Here is a 21088-nt window from a genome sequence, read left to right as displayed (position 1 = left end):
GTTGGTTGTGTGTTGTTTGGTTTACAAGTTAACATGTAATGTTTCTAAAGAAAAGTTTCTAACTCCATCAATTCCTAAAAAACTTATACCCACAGATTCTTTGAAGGACCTGGATCAGAGAGTGAACCTGGGGTAACTCCTCTGTCATTCCCTTGTCCTGCCCTGATCCCATTGTTTGCATCCCAACTTGCCTCTGGATTTGCAAGACCCTTCTTCTTTTCCTTGTTTATGTATTGTCATGGTTTGACACTGGCACAATGCCAGTGCCTCCATGAAGATACATTCTCCCTGGTAGCTGCTGTGAGATGTGACCAGGAATAAGCAAAGCAGGCTCTTACTTAGGAAAGAAAAGAACCAGAACTTTATTAACTACTCTACAACTACAGATAAAAAGGAACACACACACAGGGAAAGTGAAAACTTCACAAATGCATTTCCTCCTCCCCCACCAAATTTCTAACCCAATACATTTGTTCTTCAAATCACCAACTCTCAGTCTAGCAGCACCTTTTAGACAATCAATCCTGAGTTCATCAAGAGGAGAGGAGTCCTTCTTGCGCCATGGGCTTCTCCTGGAAACACAGTCGAAACCCCGTGTGTTTCTGTGTCATTTGTGGCACCGCCCGGAGTACATCTGCCGTCGTGACTTCTTCCTTTCCATGTCCAGTGCTCTCACCACTGAACACGGACCAGAGCTGCTTCTAGGGTTGTCTTTTAAGGATGCTCTGTCCCGATCCAAAAAAGGCACAGTCTCTCTTTTGGGACACCTGTCCCCACAATCTCTCCTTTTGGGACACCTGTCCCCCCCATATTTTTCACCCCCTGGGGCCGAGGGGCACCAACACTGAACCCTCTTGGTTCTGAGGCCATTGCCTCCCCCTAGAATGCAGTCTCTGTATCACAAGGAACATGGTTCTGTCCATGGCTATACAAAAAGAGTCCAGCAAAAGCCACTCCATCATCTCTTCCCACTAGGATTCTTCTCTATTCTTTTACTATCTCTCACTCGCCCAGACCTCTCTCACACTGGCCCATTTCCTTCCTCATCTTCCACTCTATCTTCTAGGAGAGGTCAATGATCTGTAAAGTTCTCATTCTCCAAAAAGGGGTTAAAAGCTCTTACAAGCGGCCGGCTGAACCCCCCCCTCTTCTCCGTCCCAGCCGTGCTGCCGGCGCAGGCCCATGTTTATCAAGTCTCAAGGTTACAGTCCCAGGCAGCGGCTCTCTCTCTCTCTCTCTCTCTGTGTCTCTCAGGGGGGGGCTGCCCGATGGCTCCCAGTGTCTCTCTCTCTTTCTCTCTCTTCCACCCTTCCACCCCCGGGCTCAGGCCTACCTCTCTTGGCCACATGGTTTTCCCCTCCCCCTGCCCAGCCAGCAGCTGGGCCGGGGGAGAGACCCGAACTCTTTCCCGCCGGAAACCCAAGAGGACCCTCCCAGGGGAGAGTTCTGCTTTTAACTCCGTGTTCTCAGAGGCGTGTCCATGTCTCAATGGTCAGGTTAAATGCCAATATTAAAGTCTGAATATCCATTGGCCAAAAACACAGCATCCCAAAAAACACATTTCCTGTCAAACCACCACATGTATTTTATTCCAAAATCTGCAAGGAATTATTTTCCTAATAATGTTCTGCAAGGCATGTTCCAGATGCTGCCAAAGGGTCAAAGCTAAAATAGTTAGCTTTTGGAGCCTTTCAGAAAAATGGGATTTTTTTACTAAAAATCCTGATTATGATGGAAAGATCACCATCTTCCTTACCCTCGGGAATTTTCTTTAGAATTCTTTTCTTGAAGAAGCTGAAGTGAAACACTGAACATATTGAAGAGATACTTGAAAAGGAGAAATATTTACAAGGATGGGCTTTCCCCTGTGGGCAGGAGCCTCTTGAGGCAGTCACAAGGAAACATCTTCTAGGGCCAGGTGCTTCAGCCCCCGTGTCCAACTACAACTTGGTTACTCCCAGGTCCAAGTTTTGTAAAGACAGAACATCCCAACCAGGTGCCATAGGCACAGCAGCACACCAGTCACCTCTGAACATCCCAACCAGGTGCCATAGGCACAGCAGCACACCAATCACCTCTGAACATCCCAACCAGGTGCCATAGGCACAGCAGCACACCAGTCACCTCTGAACATCCCAACCAGGTGCCATAGGCACAGCAGCACACCAGTCACCACCTCTGAACATCCCAACCAGGTGCCATAGGCACAGCAGCACACCAGTCACCTCCTCTGAACATCCCAACCAGGTGCCATAGGCACAGCAGCACACCAGTTGCCTCCTCTGAAGCTGTTGCATCAGGAGACAAGAGCTGGATGTTTCAACCTGAGGGCAGCTCTGAAACCATTGATCCTGAGCCCCCTACATGCCTCATGTTGAATGTGGTGTTGCCAGGACTAGCAGCCACCACTCAGATCCTGGGGTGTTCCTTATCAGACACAGTCCTTTACCTCTCTCTGAACCACTCCTCTTTTTAACCAAAATCAATACCTAGACCTTGGTCTGGGGATGTGCATGACTTAGAGGAAGGGGCTTGCTGCATGTCAGCAGTTTGAACCTGTTTTTCTGTGAATGACCAAGGGTCTCTGGCACAGATAAATATATTCAAATGCCCAAAATTCCTCCTGGATGTAGGTACTCAGTTTGATAATTGGGAGTGGGGTTATGGCCCAGCCTCATCCCCAGTGGGTCCAGCTGTGAGCAGCAGGTGAGAGCACTGACAGCAACGAGCCATGGAGTGCCCAGGGGCACTGACCAACCACCAAAGGGAACAGAGGGCACACAGGTGCAGTGCATGAATAGGAGAGGGATAAAAGGTTGGGCTAAAGAGCAAGAAGGGCAGGTTCTTGCAGCCTTCTGAAGTGATGTGGTGGTGTTCTGTATGAGTTGAAGCTTTCTGAAATTGTTTGAGCATATCGTTGCTCTGTGTATTGTGGCTGTCTCAGCTGTGACACCTGGGCATCTTGGTAGGAGCTGCCACCTCTGAGGATTTGCCACACAGGTAAGGTGTGCTGAGGCTTCCTTGGCCCATTTGTGTGGAGAATTGCCTTAGTGTGGAAACCAAAGGCATTGGAGCAGCTTCCCACCTCCCAGAACAGAGGCACTGGCTTGTCCAACACAGGCAAACTCTTTCCTGGTATGGTTCCTTTCAAGGTCATGTGGATCATCCTGCCACAAAACAAATTCAGCTGCAGACTTAGGGTGGGATCCTCTGTGCCAATTCCTCTGCTGCTTAAGGAGCTGATGAAAATATCATGGCCAGACTATTGTGGGCTTGCTCTACACTCAGCTCTATTTTCTTTTTAGCTCTTTACAGCCACTTTGAATTGAAGTAGCTGCTGGGCTGCCCTACCCTGGCACTGCTAGCCCTGGCACAGGACCTGGGGAACCCAGCTGGGAGCTGTAACTCATCATTACATCCCACCCTGGGTGCATTTCAGGGCTTAATTAATCCAGGCCCCAAGATAAGCAGTGCCTGGCCAAGCCAGGTGATGCTTTGAGTGCTGAGCAGAGCTCTGCAGCCTCCCAGTCCAGTGGAGGCTCTGCTCTGCCTTGCTGCCCACAGGCTGATGTGCCACTGATGGGAAATTGTCCCCATTTAGGCTGAGCGGTGCCAAATTGTAGCTCTTACTGGTTGAAGGAGTCTTTTTTTGGGACATAAACTGCTCAGTGGAAATCAATGCCAATTTGCTGCAAGGAGGTTTGTGTGAAACATCTGCTGCCAGGAGTGAGGAAGGATGGCTGGAGAGGAACAGGTCTTTCTCCCTGTAAGGTGCCAGAATCACCTGTTCATAGTGGGGAAACTGTAATTGCTCTCCTGTGTTTGAGGCTCAGGGCCATGCAGACATTTCAGGTGTGCTGGGACCATCCCATTACAGAGCTCCCTGGGTTCTGTGCCAGCTGCTCCATGAATCTGGCCTGGCAGTGCCAGGGTAGGGCAGCCCAGCACAGTCTGGGCACCTGACAAACCCACGGCCCTTGCTGGGATGCTGGGGGGAGCCACAGGAGTTTTGGGACCATCAATCCCACACTCAGAAAGCATTGTAAAAGGCTGGATGCACTGTGGGATGATATTCCAAAAGGCTGGATGGACCATGCCCCAGGCAGACAGGGTCTCTCCCAGAGCTCCTGGGAAGGCAAGGGTGGCATCTCAATGTGGTATTATTCAGGGAAACATTGGGATTTTGCAGGTAGATGGAATTTCAGGGTGGGACTCTGTGAATGCACCCATTGTGACAGTGCCATAAGGTCCTGCACTGGGTTAGCAGGCATTAATGCAGGTCCTGCATGGCCAGGTGTAGAGTGTGATATCCCACCATGGGATATCTCACCTTTTGGTAATGGAATCAGAGTGCTGTTCCTGATGATCCCGATGAGATGGGTCACTGGCTTACTGCATTAGTGTAAATAGCTGTTTTTTTTCTGCAAAATTTTGTGTCTAAGGCTAATGAGCATCTCAGTACCCTTTAGGAGCACAGGTCTATCTGCAGATAGCTGTGGTGAATACAAATCTGCCCTGGAGGAGAGCCAGAGATTGTCTGGCTGCTGCTCAGACAGGTGCAGAATGCAGACGTGTCCTAGGGTGACGTTATGATGCTTGTATCCCCATTCATATGTTCTGTTTATGCTGGATATTATGTTCTGTGCCTTTAAGACTGGCTCTGAAGAGTGAAAGTTTTGTTTGGGTTTTCTTATCAGCCTGGCAGACACACAGACAGGGCAGTATATGGTGCTGCTTTTGCTTTTTGCTTTGCTCTTTCGCTCTTGCTTCTGCTTGCTCTTGTTTCTGCTCATTAGTTAGTTTAGCTAAGCAGTCTGAATTTTTCCCTGGACTGTTTCTCCTTTCCCTTTTTGGACCCACTCGAGCCTGCTCCGGGCTGGGGCCTGGCAAACACCGAGAGTTTGCCCCTTGTGGCCGAGCGGGGCCTACTCTGGGCAGCAGCTGCCCCAGCGCCGGAGGGACTGAGAACAGAGCGAGCACCCCCAGAGAGACTTTCTGAATTTGTCATCTTTTTCAGAGCAGTGACACAGTGGTGTCACCCAGTATTGTTCATTTTGTGTGCTGGGGGGTGCTGTGCCTGTTAAATAAACAGGTTCTTTCCACTTCTCTCTGAGGAATCCTTCCCGAACCGGTTGGAGGGAGGGGCTGTGTGGGTTTGCTTTCTGGAGGACCCCTTTGGAGATTCTCTCCCAAATTTGCCCTAAACCAGGACAAGAGGTTTGGGAGCCCCAGAATTAGGACAAAAACCTGGTCTGGAAGTTCTCAATTCCCAGAACACTTTCACTTGCTACCAAGTAGTTCCTCTTCTCCTGGGATTGTTTTACCTTACAGTTTGTGTTCTGGGAAATGGGTCTGAGTGAAGACATGACCAGGGGCTGATGGACTGGCTCAGAGCTGTCTGCTCTGGTTCCACATGGGATAAAAAATCAATGATGGAAGGGAGACTTGTCATGAGGCTGGAAAAGCCCACATGGCTCTTGAATTTGCAGTTCTCAAGGCTGGGATCACCTGGAAAGTGAGGTCAAGCTGCAGACAGCACAAGGCTGTAGTAAATCTGATGCTGGTACCCTGGGTACGGAGCCTGCCCCCAGGACACCTTGTCCCTTCCTCCCCGGGAGATCCCTGTTCCCCCAGCGGTGCAGGGCGGGTTTTGGGCCTGAAGATGGCACTGCTACATTGGAGGATTGCTGGAAAGTTGCTGTCGTGGAGCTGCGTGGAAAGCAGGCGGGCAGAGCAGCTGAGAGGGGCTCAGGTGAGGATGCAGTGGTGGGTTGGGGCTCAAAAGACCCTGTTGCCCACTGACAGGCCACCCCCAAACAAGGCTGTCTCTTTGCAGCATCATCCAGAGTTTTTCCTTAGCTTTTGGCCCCAGAGAGTGTCTGAAGCTTGCTAGATTGGTGTAAACTCTCTCCAGTGCTCTCTTAAGAAGCTGTAACTTGTGTGTTGTTTGCTGACGTCTGCAGAGGTCTGATGTGAGCAGGACAAAATGCAGGGAGCTGCTCTAATTTACAGGGAATAATTCCCTTCTTGCTCTAGTAGTGAGAAGATGGAATGGAGTGTGACCCAGGCTCTGCCCAGGTGCTGACATCAGGTAAAACAGCAGTGGCCAGAGCCAAATGTTGTGAATGAAGTTGTCTTTTTGGGGCTCCTTCTCTCCCTTCCCTTCACTTCTTGAAGGACCTGAAGAAGCAGCAAATGATCCCTAATTTGTGCAGGTAAGAATTAGACCCTGCGGGAAGGGAATGATGACCTTCCCTGACCCCTGGATGAGCAAGGTGTCCCAGATCTGTTGTCTGACCATCAATTTTGGCTCTGTTTCATTGCAAAGGTGATGGGAGACCATCTGCAATTAGGGTGAATTGGCAGTGATGTCTTGAGCTGGGTCTGGATTTTCAGTTTTCTTTGCATTGGCACCCCCAAAGGCCACCAAGAGAGAGAATAATTCTTTGCTCATTACAATAGCTCTATCTCTATCCACACACACACAAGATGCCTATCTGCCTGTCTTTCTCTTCACCACTGGAGGGCTGCATCTACCTGCAGGCTCTATTTAGGTTACACTAAACCCAGAGCACCTGTCACTTCAGGAGATGTGTTGGGCCAGTGTAATTGGAGAAGACTGAAAAGCAGAATCTGTTTTCTTTTGGGAAAAATCTGCTGTAAACTTCACTGTTTTGCAGTGAAAGTGCTTTTTTTCCCTGTTGGAAGCTTTGTGGTTAGTTCTAATAAAGGGAGGGAGTTGGGAGGGAAGGGGGGGAATATTTTTCAGGATAGCAGGACTGTGAAAATAAAGCTTTAGCTTGTTTTGTGCTGTGTTCCCTCCATAAATTAAATACTGGTGCCATTGGAGATGAAGAGGTCCTTGATCTCCTGATTTTACTCCCAGCCATCTATTTCTGAGCTGGATTGTTGTTCCCTGAGGCTCAGCCCCTCTGGTCTCCAAACCCAAGCCTTTCTCAGTCTCCTTGGGATCAGCTTTCTGCAGAGCCTGGCAATGGGCTGGACTCCCTTTTCCTGCTTCACTCCCAGGACTGAAAGGTGCAGTTGGGCAGCAGGAGCTTGACAAGTGAAATATTTTATCTGCAGATGTGTTACAGTGTGCTGAAGAGTTGTGCCTCTCCAGGGTTCTCTGCTCAGACTGTTGTGGGGTTTTTTCAGCTTCACACAGAGTTTGCAGATTTCTATTCTAGCTTTGAGCTCCTGTAGCTTGGAGACACAGCAAGACAGGCATTGCCTTAGGCCATGCCTGTCCCCTTTCTAACTGCAGGGTGGTGAAGTTTGATGATTGACTCTCAGGCAGGGCTTCCTTGGGGATGGGAAACCCTTGGGATGACTGCCCTGGTGAAGAGTCACTCTTGGCAGAGTGACTTTGTTGTTTGTCCAGTTGGACCCATCACCTTTTTCTCACTCCACCCTGGGCTCTCGCTTCCAAGGGCTGCTGGAGAAATTCAGCTAAAAGCAGTAGAGTTCCTGCCATGGATTGAATAAAGCTCTGCTTGGACTACAGAGGGCAGCAAATCGTTCAGAATACAAAAAGCTTCACCCCATGCGTATTTTAGCAGCTCTGCTGGAGAAGTTCCCTGCAGTCAAGAGGAATGGGGCTCCAGTGCAGGGACCAAGTGACAGCAGGGTCCCTTCCTCACCGAGGCTGGCTGCTGCACTGTGGCTCATCTCCACAAACTCCTGAGGAAGTGTTTGCCAGTAGAAGCTACCTGGGGTGGAAAATTGTGCTTTGTGTTTTCCAGACTATGGTGTGATATTTAAAGTTGTTTTTCCCCCCATGTAGTTATGTACTCTCTCTTAAAAAGACAGAGGAGCAAGCAAGGAAAGGCTGCCAGGTTAAAACCACAGGAAAGTTCTCCATGGAGAAAAGTTTTCTGCATTGATTGCAGGTGTTGCATGTGCACACAAATCCCTCTACACCTGGGTGTTTGTGCTTCTTGCCAGGAGTGGGGCAGGGAAGTGTGTAACTGCTTCAGTGAAAGCTTTTGGGGATTTCTTAAAGAAATCTTTCATGGAACTTCATATTCTGAAAAGGCCTTTCTAGATGTGAACTCACCTTTCTGTGTCTCTCTCCTTCCCCTCCCAGGTGACTGGGTTCCCTTTAAACTCCTTTGAAAATAAAAGCTTTGATAAATAAATCAAACAGCAGCGTGCTTCAGAATCACTGATGGGATCTGACACTGCTTGGCCACCCAAGTGCTCCCTTTGAATCCCTTGCAGAAAGGGGGACAGCTGTATCAGATATCTTGTGATATCATAAGATATCTTGTGTCCTCCTGTCATTCATATTTTCAGAGTTGGTTGCCCACATGTAAAAAATGCCAATCACTTGTTTTTAAAATTTTAAAAGTTTAATAGTAATAAAATAGTTATAAAAAATAGTAATACAATCAGATTAATATTAATTTGGACAAATTGTATTAGGACAATATGAGAAAATAAATACAAAGAGTTACGGATGTCTGGGTACCTTTTTCTGGGCAGCTTAAGCCCGAAAAAGGACCCACATTAACAGAGGATTAACCCTTAAAAGCAATAACCTGTTGCATATTCATACATCTCATATATGATGCATAAATTCCATTCAAATACAGGATTCTGTCTGGTCATCTCAACTTCTTCCTCTGAATCCTAACAGCACCTTCGAGGCAGGAAGAAGTTCGTTTCTCCTGATAATGGAGCAATAAATTCTTTTACTCTGAAAGATTCAGGTCTCCTGTGGCTGCCATCTCGCTGCGAGTCCTTTCTTTAAAAAAAAGTATCCTACATAGCATAGTTTCTATTTTAACATTTTTTTATAACCTAAAACTATATTTAACAGAGTACTTAAGAGAATTAATACAGCATTACTTTCTAACACAACACATCTAAATATTCATTTTAATATTTGCGAAAAGCCAATCATAAAATACATGCATTTTATGCACCATAGAAGCTGTGGATGCCCCATCCCTGAGAGTGTTCCAGGCCAGGTTGGATGTGGCTTGGAGCAACCTGGAATAGTGGAAAGTGTCCCTGTTGATGGCAGTGGGGTTGGAGCTAGGTGGTCTTTAAATTTCTTACAGCTTAAACAATTCTGTGATTCTTTGAGAGATCTCATTTCTCTGGGAGCCCATGCCACAATTTTCTTTTTGGCATATAGGAGGAAGGTGCCAGGAGAAACAGCCATGCAGCTCTCTTGGTTCCTGCTGAACCCCTTCAGGGTCACACAGAGCTTTCACAGGCCTGTGAGTGGTGCTGTCATCTCTCTCTGTCCTGAGTGATGCTGGTGTGAGCAATGCCAGCAGTGCTCACTGCTGAACAGCAGAAATGAGTGGTGAAGGTTCTGGAGCATGAGGCCCACAAGGAGCAGCTGAGGGAACTGGGGGTGGGCTCAGCCTGGAGAAAAGGAGGCTGAGAAGGGACCTCATTGTCACAGATATCTTTTATGAAAAATCCTTTCCTTAAGATTTTTCCTCCTGAGAAGCTGAGAGGCCTCAGGAACCAAATGTAAACAATGGTTATCTGCTGCTGTGGAATGCAACAGGTGCATCTGGGATTGGTCTCATGTGGTTGTTTCTAATTAATGGCCAATCACAGTCTCGCTGTCTGGACTGTCTTGTTGAGTCACAAGCCTTTGTTATTCTTCCTTTTCTATTAGCTAGCCTTCTGATGAAATCCTTTCTTCTATTCTTTTAGTATGGTTTTAATATAATACATGTCATAAAATAATAAATCAGCCTTCTGAAACATGGAGTCAGATCCTCATCTCTTCCCTCATCTTAAGACCCCTGTGAACACTGTCACACCTCATCACTCCCTTACAGCTCCCTGAAATGAGGTTGTAATCAGGGTCTACTCCCAGGTAACAAGTGTCAGGACAGGAGGAAACAGCTTCAGGTTGTGCAAGGGCAGACTTAGACTGCATGTTAGGAAAGCTTTTCACTGAAAGGGTGGTCAGGCATTGGAACAGGCTGTTCAAGGAATCAGCATCCCTGGAAGTGCTCAAAAATTGTGTGGGTGTGGTGTTTAAGGTTAAGGTTTAGTGGTGAACATGTCAGTCAATGATCTAAGAGGTTTTTTCCAAGCAATGATTCAATGAATGGGCATGAATGGAGTGAATTACAAGCCTGTCCACTGTGCATGCATTTATTTAACCCCCTCTTGCCCTTCCTGCCCATGGGGTGGTGGGAGCAGGACAGAATTGCAGCAGGCTGTAAATGTCTGGTTTTTTTTTTTTTTTTGCAAAAGGCAGCTTCTTTTCCAGTTCAAACATACACCAAAAGGGATGACAGCAGGCAAGAGCCAGCTGGGATAAGGTATTAACACAGTGAAAAGGCATTGGACTGGCTGGTTTGGGTGGTCCCTTCATTTCAGGGATAGCTTTGATGGAGGCACTAATGCTGCTAAAGCCCAGGTAAATGTGGACCTTAATAGCACTGCACTGTCATTGTTAGCAAGGATTATTTAATATATATATTTTTTAAATTGAGCTATTTTGAGGGCTTAGATAAGCTCAGATGGAGCTGGTAGGTGAAATTTTGGTAAATTCTAGCTGGCTTTCCCTTTTGAGCTCCTTAAGGGGTGACAGAAGGGCAACTGGCAGAAAGTATCCAGTCTTGGTTTGGAGACTGTCCTTTCCAAGTGGACCAATAAGTGGTCACAACCACTTAAAAAGGTGACTTCTTTTTAATTCAGTTTTTTTAAAGTGTCTTGTTTCTAATTGGAACTGGTCTGGACTCAGCTTCTAGCCAGGAGCATTTTGTTAAGCTGCTCTCCTAGATTAAAAATCCCTTTTTAAGAGCCTGTTATCTTCTCCATGTGAAGACAGTGTAATCAGGTTGCCTCCCACTCTCTCCCTTTTGAGACTAAACAGATTGATCTCCCTGTCTGTGGCTAAAAGGCCTTTTCTAAACCTTCCATCAGAGCTTCACTTGGGTATCTGGGCCTGAAATAGGGCTGCAATCACTAAGTGAGGCCTGGGCTACAGTGATTTTCTAAAGTATAACATGAAGCATTAAGGATTTCTTGGCCTGTATGGAGTGTAGTCTTTTTTTTATCTGCTTTCTTGACTCTTGCCTTTTTATGTTTGTTTCAGGGGTTTGGACTCTATGATGCAAAATTGATTCTGGATATATCACCCCACAGTGCCAGGAGACAGGTTGTTGGCTTGGGGTGCAGATCCCTTTGTCAAAACCAGAATATTTCATGTTCTTGCTAATTCCAGGTCATTCTGGAAAGAGAAGATGAAAGGATAAACATCTGCTGGAAGTGGTCAGGGAGACAGAGAGTGCAGCTTTGAGCTCAGGAGAGCCTTATGCTCCTTCTGGCTGCTGCAAGTGCCAGAGTGATGGCTACAGGAGGTATTATGTTATATTGGTCCAATATTGGGGTTCATAACAGCTCCTCATTGCCTTACATGATGTTTTCCTAGCAGAGAATTTCTGACATGAAATTCTTCACAGATAAGAGATCTGTTTTTCCCTCTACCACAAAGGTATTAAAAAAACACCTGCATGTTGAAAGAAAAAAGGGGAAAATATAGAAGGATGGACAACAGGAAAGAAAAGAGGCAGATGAAATAGTTTATGTTGTTGCCTTGAGTGTTGCTCAAGCTGTTTGTAATCCTACCCTCAATGTTGTGGTTGTGTTGGAGGTCGGGGGATCATGCAAGTCCCAAAAACCTCATCCTCACAGTGAGTGCAGAGCTCTCTGAGGCCACCCAAGTGTTACAGATCAGTGTTAACCAGGAAATCTCAAACCTGGAAAATCATACTCTGTCCCTGTAATGTAACTTCAGGAACTCCTGAGTGCTTCTGTAGCTGGAAGCTGCATGCTAGGAGCTGCTGCTGAAGATCAAGACCAGGAGAAATTCTTGTTAAATCAACATTTAACATATTTGTAGCACTATGACTGATGAGGAGACAATCTGTCTTCACACTGATACTTAAAATTCATCCTGATTCCTGCTCTTGCAGGAGCTGGTTCTGCTCCCCCTGCAATGCCTTTTATTGCACTAACGCTGTCCAGAACATTCCTGCATGGAAAACCTGGTGTGTGTAAAGCTCAGATGACTTCAAGTAGCTGTCAAGGCATGATGAATCCTTTTTGTGAAGCAGACCTCCACTGATGCAGTGCAGACTTACAGTGCAAGGGGTGGGATGGGGTCTGGGATGTGTGGTGGGAATGCAGGACCAAGGGGAAGGCCAGAAACCATTTTGGTGGTGCCTTGTCACATGGATGGGTTTGTGCAGGTGGGTTTGGTGCTGGTGATGCCTCAGGTTTTGGCTTTTATATTTTTCAGATTCTGTGCTGCTTTAGTGTGTACTTCTGAGCTTCATATTAAGGGATGGTGAGCTCTCTGCACAGAGCAGGGAGACAAAACAATTCCTGCCCTAGCTGGGGACCAAGAACAAAGGATCCAAATCTCAGGCCCAAGAGCACAAACAATATGGGCTGAAGAGAGAAAAACAAGAAGGATGACACTGCATGGGCTAAAGCTGGAATTGGACAATGAACTGCAATATGCAAATGGAGCAGAACTTATAAAAGTGAGAGACCTCATAACTGGTTGTCCATTTTTGTGACCATTTGGGTTCATCTTGGGTGCAGCCCTGGCTGGGCTGCCCAAGGTGGATCCATTGAGGCCTAATGTGGTATTTGCTGGCTCCCCAGGACAAAGGAGGAATTGAGAATCTGACTCCATGTTCTTAGAAGGCTAATTTATTATTTCATGATATTATATTATATAAAAGAATGCTATACTAAAACTATACTAAAGAATAGAGAAAGGATACAGACAGAAGGCTTCACAAGACACTAATGAAAAACTCGTGACTGACTCCTCAGAGTCAGCTCCTCAGAGCTGATGGTGATTGGTCATTAAGTAAAAACAATTCACATGAAACCAATCAAACAACCACCTGTTGGATAAACAACCTCCAACCACATTCCAAAGCAGCAAAACACAGGAGAAGCAATCAGATAATTATTATTTACATTTTTCTCTGAGGCTTCTCAGCTTCCCAGGAGAAGAAATCCTGGTGAAGGGATTTTTCAGGAAATATGACAGTGACAGCCTAATAAATCCCTACTTTTTTCTTTAACTCCCTACTACTCTAATAAATCCCTACTTCATTCTTTAACTCTGTCTAGCCTCTGTTCTAGGTCAGCCTTCACAAGGCATCACTGGCTAATTCACTCCTGGGGATGAAGGAGAAATGCAGGGAGGGAGAAAAAGCTCTGTCCAAAATAAGAATTATGGTGGCACATAACTAGACATACACATCTGTGTTATGCTCTAGACAGCATCTAGGGATGCAAGGAAGGATGTAATGTTCCTTCTAAGAAGCAGTAGCATTCTTTTCATTCCAGATGTTTACTGATTTATGTTCCTGTTTATCTTTTATCAAATATAGTAACAATAAAGCTCCAAGATTTTTAATAACTCTAGCAAAAACATAATAAGCAAAGCCTTTTCCTTTTTTCCTGGTAACTCCTCTGCCTTCCACTAGGAAAAAAAAAATAAAGATAAACTCTCCAAACTTGTGTGGGAGAGACAAGCCACCAAACAATCTGTGGCTGCCAACTTATTTTTTCAAGTCCAAATTAAAGAGAGGTCAAGGACTGAAAACAAACCCCAGATATTTAAAGACTATATATGATGCCAAAGGCAGAGCTGTGCTCCTGGCCACTGTGATTGCTTTTCTGAGAGTAAAGGAAGCATGTGTGGTTGTGTATTTGTTAGTAGAAAGTCAATAAGATAGATATTTCCTTCTGGACACTATGGAAATAGAAATTATGAGATGAAAGTGAACAGTTCAGAAATAAATGTAGAAATACCACTAAAAAGCCTCTCTTGGTGAGTTGTAATAATTAGCAGGCTTTCATTTCCTAGCAATGAGAACACCTTCCATCTTTCTGGAGAGCAGCCAAAGCCAAACATCCATAACAAGTGAATGAGTTGGCTGTGGCATGTCATGGTTACCACATGGCTGTGGATGTTTAGCAAAACACAATGTCCCATAACAACTTATTAAATATTGTTTTTCTTTCTGTTTCATACACTTTCATTAATTGTCAGATCAAGGTGGTTTTTTTTTTCTTTAATCCTGTATTCTTACTCTCTCTGAAAATCTTGTAGGCACCTGTTCAATTTGAGCTTGTAATAAAAGAAATGCCATGAAACCTTCCAGCAACATCAGAAAATGTCCTGATGACTCTGTTGTTCCTATCCCAGCTGAGATAAATTTCCAGGTGTGAAAGTTTGTGTAATCCTGATGATGCCAAATATCCCTTGTACTTTCTGCTCTGATTTCACACAGAAATCACTGTGACAGTGCTGCGGAGCTGCTAAATGGGACTGTCCAGGAGACAACAGTATCCAGCATGTGAAGTAAAAAATACTAATTTAAAACCTGAAACCTTTATTCTCTTTGGAGCAGACGGGAGAAAACATGGATGGACTATATCTGGGAAAGGTTGGCTCCTCAGAAAGATTTTCTCCTTTCATTTGTGGGATTAAGTTCTTCTCTGAGGTGACTGGTGTGTGACAGTGAACAGGGAGCCCTTGTCTTAAAATGTAATATTTTAAGTTTGAGATTTCTTTTTAAATTGACCTAATATCTTACTTTTTTTGAAGCACTTTAGAGATTCACACTTCTGTTTCTCAGTGCTCCTGTCTCAGGATAATTAATTCCACAGATAACTTCATCTTGTGGCCAAGGGAACTTTTTGGGAAAAAAAATGAAACAAACCAGAGAACCAAGTGGTGGAAACATACATGGTCTGTTTATTATACTTTTTTTTTGGTGATGGAATCAAGTACATAGAAGTGCTCCTTGCTTTGTGTGTCTAGTGCTGTGTATAACAACACACACAAAGGAGCCCCAGAACTGCAATTTTTCATTTGATTGAAGTTTGTGCATGGTCCAGTTTTAATCCTCCTGGTCCTGCAGCCTGTAATGAATTCCAGCTGGGTCCAGTTCCACAGCTGGACAACCTCATGGTGCCCCAGTAAGGTGATTGTGCAAATGACCTGGCTGCATGCCCTGTGCTTGGGTAGGAGATCTCACCCCTGTGGGGTAAATTGAGGGTTGTTGATGATGTTTGATTGTGTAATAAAAAGATTACACAGCAGGCTGTGCTCAAATGAGAGTGTTAGAAGTGAAAATTGTTACTTCTGCTCTTCTTCTTCTTCTGCTCTTCACTCCTCCTTTTCCTCCCCCTGCCTCCCCAGGCAGGGATGAGCAGGTGGGTTTGTGACTGCAAGCTGTGCTCTGGTTTGTGGGCTCTGGGGTTAGGCTGCTGGGTTGTCTCATGTTGGAATTTCAGGCTCTTTCTTGCTCCAAGGTCAGGGTGTATAAAACTCAGGAAATGTTGTTTTTGAAGTCTCACTCTGAAGTTTATTATCCTTATCTATTACAAACTCATGAGATGTGAGCTTTCCCTAATAAGTCGAGAAAATGCCCTAAAATGGTGTCTGTTCAAGGCTATTTAAGTCCTAATTGCCCAATAAACAGTTGACATCTGTATTATTTCTGCTTCTAACCCAATTATGATCACCCAAAACCTGCAATGTGGACATCTTTCATCCAATTAGAGAAAACTGTCCAGATTTGTGAAGAAGAAGGTGCAAAAAGGACATCTAACCCACGCCCAAAATTCTCCATCTTAGCTGCCATATATCACCTTATACTAAAACCCCAAATCTAAGCTTTTTCACCCTGTGAGATCACACACTTCTAACCAACCACACACCTGTAATCTCAGTGCTATTAATCAATTTTGGAATTGCTCCAGGTCAAATGTAATGTTCTCCTGCTCGTCTGTGCCTTTCAGCACAGAAAGTTTAAAATTCTCAGCATCCAGGGTTCTAACATATCCCTGCACCAGCCTGGATCACTCCCACCCCTCTGCTGGGCTCTTGGCCCTCCTGTGCAGCAGGGACTGAGCCATCCCCTGGCCAGGGGCAGGATGTGGATTGTGGATTATGCAAAGGATGTTTCACCACTGACAGCACGAGGAGCCATCAATCTGAAACAACAACCCACAGGCATGCATGAGAATGGGATGCTTTCTGCCACGGGGAGAGAAACGACTGGCACAAAATGACTGTGGAACAGCATTAAACTCGAGTAAAGAGCTGAATTAATCACAGGCTCCATCAGAGCCCTGGGGAGGGTGGCACAGAAGGAAAATGAGCCACTGCTGAGAGCTGAGCCAGCAGCCAGCTGATGAGGTGCTCTTCTCTCCTCCAAGGGACTCAGCAAAAGGATTTTTCTCCCCCTTGGAAGTGAGGTGGCCTTTCAAATGTGGGGAGGAAGATGACAGTAAACATATGTTCTGCTTCCTGTTAGCTGCTGTCAGGGATTTTTCTCCTCCTGTGTATGACTGATTCTTGATTTGTTTCCACGCTTCTTTTGCTGTGCCCAAAAGCAGGAACAAAAGGCCAGAGGAGCAGCAGAAATGTGAAGACCCAGAACAGCATTCACCACCCACAGGCATCACTTTTGGGTATTTTTCATAATATTTTTATGTCAGGGAGGGTTGCATGTGATGAGAGGATTTATGGCTCTAATTCCTTGTTCCTGCATAGTCACCACATCCTTTGGTCTCCTGCTTCTCTGAAACATCTCACAAGCTTATTTCAGCCATCAGCTGCAACTTTTCAGTTTCAGTGTCTGAAGTGTTTCTGCCCATGCTCCCTGATAACTTCCACAGGATTTATTTGTTAAATGAGGAATTTCGGGACCAGACACCGCGTTGCTTTCAGAACTTTGGTGCAACACAACCTCCTGGATTCCTTTCTTTTTGTGGCTACACCTGGTCCTCACAGGAGGTAGGTAGTGGTTTAGCTAATTCCTGGGCAATCAGAGAGGTGATTAAACCCCTGCTCTTGAATGGCAAACAAGGTACACTGCAGCCCACAGATGGGATGATGGTCCACTACTGGCCTGTGACAAAATGGTACCAAGCACAGTGAAGCCTTGGAAGTTTGTAAAGCCATGAGAGTCATGGATTCCTCATGGCCAGACCAGGACTTAGGGCTTCTGTTTTAAATAATTCCTCTGGGAGGCACAAGGGGAGAGAAAGTAGAGACCTTGTTTTAAAATTCTCTCTACAAGTCTCACTCAGTCTGTGAGGCTTTAGCCCAGCTTAGAGGTAGGAGTAACCTCAGTGGGATGTAAAAGCACTTGAGCAGGGCAGTAGACCCTCTGAAATAGCTCTGGGCTCTAGAGCTCTGCAGTTGTGTTATAATCAGCCTTATATCTCTGTGCTGGGCCATTTAACACATTTACACTCTGCCAGCTCCTCCATCTCGTGCTTTGGCCAGAATATTTTATTTGGTGGACACCAAGGCTGCGCCCACCCTGAAATACACCAGTTCAGTGGGTCACATTTCTCTTGTTTTCAGTTTTGTCCTGGCCTAGGCAGTGCTGGATCAGTGCTGATGCTGCTTCACGCTTCTCTTGGGTGTCTTTCTCCTTCAGACCCCCTCCTGCAGCTCCTGTTTGAATCAAACAAGAAGTGTCACTTCTGGGAGCAGCTGCAGACCCCAAGTCCTCTTTGGCAGAAACATCACCTACTTTCTCTCATCATCTTCTTGGAAAACCACCCAGTTTGCCTCCTTGCCTAATGCTTTTAAACATTTTTGGGCTGCTTTTCCCACTCCTCATGTGCTCCTCAGTGGTGTCTGTGCACCAGAACTCCAGGGCTGCCATATATAGAAATATTGGTGAGCTGGAGCAAGGCTGAACATGAGAGCAGTCAGATTTATTTATTTTTTCTGACTGTAACTTTTTCCTTCTGGGCAAGCACTGGGGACCTGCCATGTAAGCAGTTACCAGTTGAGCTCAAAAGCCAAAGTTCTGCAGTTGGAGTTATAAACAGCCTCTTATCTCTGTGCTGGACATGGACAGTGACCTATTTAACACATTTACCGCCATATCTTAAAATAGTTTTAAAAATTGCAAGTGCATGACAAAAAGCTGTGCAGAAGCACTTCAAACAAATTTTTTGTTCTACAGCTTTTGCTAAAATCAGTCTGTCCCCCCACTCCCCACCCCTCACCATCCCCCCCAAAAACAGTTGTCTTTGCTTGTCACTTGCCTGCATGGTTAGTGCCAGATGGAGCTTAATAGCAGGTACATAATATCCTGCTGTTTAAGAGGTCAAACTCTTTTTTAAAAACAAAAAATTTCTCTCCTTCCTTTTCTCACTTTTTAGGAGGGTCATGTCTATGAATAGGCAAAAGTTTGAATTGTGCTATGTTCTGCTAATCTGTGGTGTTTAAAAATGGCCTTGCCCTTTTGCAAGATGCTGTGTTTTATAGCTTGAGTTTAGTTTTTCTTTGAAATAACAGAAGTGAAAGTCACAAGTATCCCTTGTGAGAAGAGAATTTCAGCTACTTTCTTGCTATTGTGGCTAAGTCAGCAAAGTTTTAAGTGTAGAGGGTGATCAAAAATCATCCTTATACTGAAGGACAACTACCACAATCACCCTGCTCAGCAGGAATACAACTGCAAAGTACACTAGAAATTAATTTGAGAGGAAAAAAATTAATAATAAATATCCTGCCATAAATTCTTTAATTCTAAGCATCATTTTCAGAGGTCTGTTCTGAACCAGACACCATGTTGCTTTCAGAAGGGTGAACTAATGTCATGTTAATTCAGTATTTACAGTGTTTGTGTTTGTTGAGGGGACTGTGACAAGGAGGGATGGGAAAGATTTTAGGATACAAAGGAAGAATGTCTCAGCCTCTCATCCCTGAGGAAGTTGAAAGTTATTCCAGGACTGAGAACAGCTGTATGAGGTCTTTGCATCATTTTTTACTAATTAAAATTTAGGAAAGCTTGTCTCTGCCACCTGCAGGACCACCTTGTGGAAAACGCCTCCCAGGTAAATTGTGTTTTGTGCTCAGGTTCCCCCTGCTGCCTCTCCAAAGCAGAATAATTTTGTTAATGACAGCTGACACAACCATGGGCTTCACCTCTGTGCCTTTGCCTGTAAAGCTTCCTTTGCAGAGACACCAGTTTATTTCCCAGATGCAGTGATCAAAGGCATGAGACAAAGACTCAGTGTTGCTGTGTGCTGCAGAGGAAGGCTGGGAGTAATTTGGGTCAACTAAAGTTAGAAACCATCCTCACCTCACAAGACAGATGTGAGCTTTGAAGTCGGGGAGATGAGCAGCAAGACAATCTAGGAAAGACACTTTCCCCCAGCTCAGTTTCTAATTTGTGAACTTGAAGCCTGTGCAGGGCTGGATGCCTGTGTCTTGGGTGAGGACAGCCTGCCCAATCCTGTGACCTGCCCTCAACAGAGGCTCAAAAATGCTGTCAGGAAGTGCAAAGCACTGGAGTGGGTAATGCTGCAGCATATTTCTGGGAAACAGTCCCTTCTTACTGAAGGGGTTTGTGGACAATTTAGGCTGAAGAGCAAAAGAAGAGCAGGGACACTCAGATCCTTGCATTTGTCTGCTGTATCTGATGTGAACTATGCAGCTCCAGAATCTTCTATTTAATAATTTCAGTATTTTGTCTTGTGTCTTCTGGGGCTGGTGAGAGGATGTAGACCCAATATCACTGTCTTGTACAGCAAAATAAACACTGTCCACAGTCCAAGTGGTGTTCTACAGGAAGACCTTTATCTCTGCCTTGAACCAGAGGTGGACAATGACTTACCTGGGACAAGGACAGATCTGTCTCCTGGATGTTCTCCCCTTGCCTCCCTTAGCTCTGCAGACTTGAGTTAAAGTGTGAAAATGGAGGCTTGATGAAATCCAAGTCCCCTAGAAACTGGAAAGAGCAGCTTTGGTGAAGCCCCAGTTTTGTACCTATGTGTGCTCACTATCTCCTTCTTACTTTTTCTCTTTTCCTGCCTGGGAGAGGAAGCCAGCCCGGGCCTTTTGTGCTGTTTTGATGAGTAACCCTATTATTAGGGAAATCCTCTTATTTCTGCCTTTCCAGACTTTTCCCTACTGCAGACTTCCAGGGGATGAAGGGCTGCCTCACAGGCTGTAATCTGTGCCAGCTGTGGGGCAGGCTCTGTTCTAGAGATGCTCTTTTACCTTTCCCAATGGTCTAATGGCAACCTTCACTTATAAATTCCAGCCCAAGGGACTGCTGAAACAGGATCCTCCCTCTGCAAGGATTTTATGGTCCTGCTGGTGGACTGAAGCCAAGCACAGGCTGAAACAGAAACCACTGGGCCATGAACCCATTCTGTTCCAAATGAGCAAATGCCTTGATCCTGCTCCTGCTGTACTGACCCAATTAAGGCTATTCAGAAAGTTAAACTCCCTCAGAAATATTCTAATGACAGCTCTTCAAGTGGTTTGTACATGAAAAGATAGCTCATGCAGAGGACTTTTGCTGCTCCAGGCCATCTCTCTGTGTCCTTTCTGTGTCTGTGTGACACCAGCTGCCATTGAGTGAGTTACCTTGGCCTTCAGAGGTAATTTTACCTCCTGTCCTGTCACACCATGCAGGCAGAAGGAAAATACTGATGCAGGTTGTTGATTGAGAGGTCCATCACTCCCATCCACACCAGGAACTGTCCACAGTGCTGTCCACTTGGAGTGGCAGGGAAAATGTCATCTTCCATGGGAGCTGAGAACAGGGTCTTTCAGTACTGTAGGAGTTGAAATACCAAAAATCACAAATGTGGTTCTTGAAGTAAAGAACAACTGTTGGTGTCTCTTAGCCCCCTTTCTACTTGCTGACATCCTGCAGTTCAAGGTTTTCAAATAAAAATCCTTTCCTTTCCCCCAGGTGTTCCAGGTTGCAAGGCAAGATGTATTCCATTACCATCTGTATGGCAGATTATCTTTTATCAAGTGGGCAGTTTGCCTTATCTCTCTCTCTGAGTGACCACAATCACTCCTCCCTCGGGAGGGGACATCTACTGATAACAGCCATTGAATGTCACTGCATGGCTGATAAGAACTACAGCATCCCATTGGGAGATGTGAGCCCAGGGGGAGGGGCCAAGCATTCCTGCCTGGATATAATCTGGAGATCCTGGAATAACTGCACAGCTTCTCCACTGGATTTCCCAGAGGAACAGCAGCTGCCTCTGGATTTTCAGAGGATGACTACACCTT

Source organism: Molothrus ater, chromosome 6, assembly GCF_012460135.2.
Source record: "Molothrus ater isolate BHLD 08-10-18 breed brown headed cowbird chromosome 6, BPBGC_Mater_1.1, whole genome shotgun sequence".
In the NCBI taxonomy this organism is placed as follows: domain Eukaryota; kingdom Metazoa; phylum Chordata; class Aves; order Passeriformes; family Icteridae; genus Molothrus; species Molothrus ater.
This window is presented reverse-complemented; position numbering follows the sequence as displayed.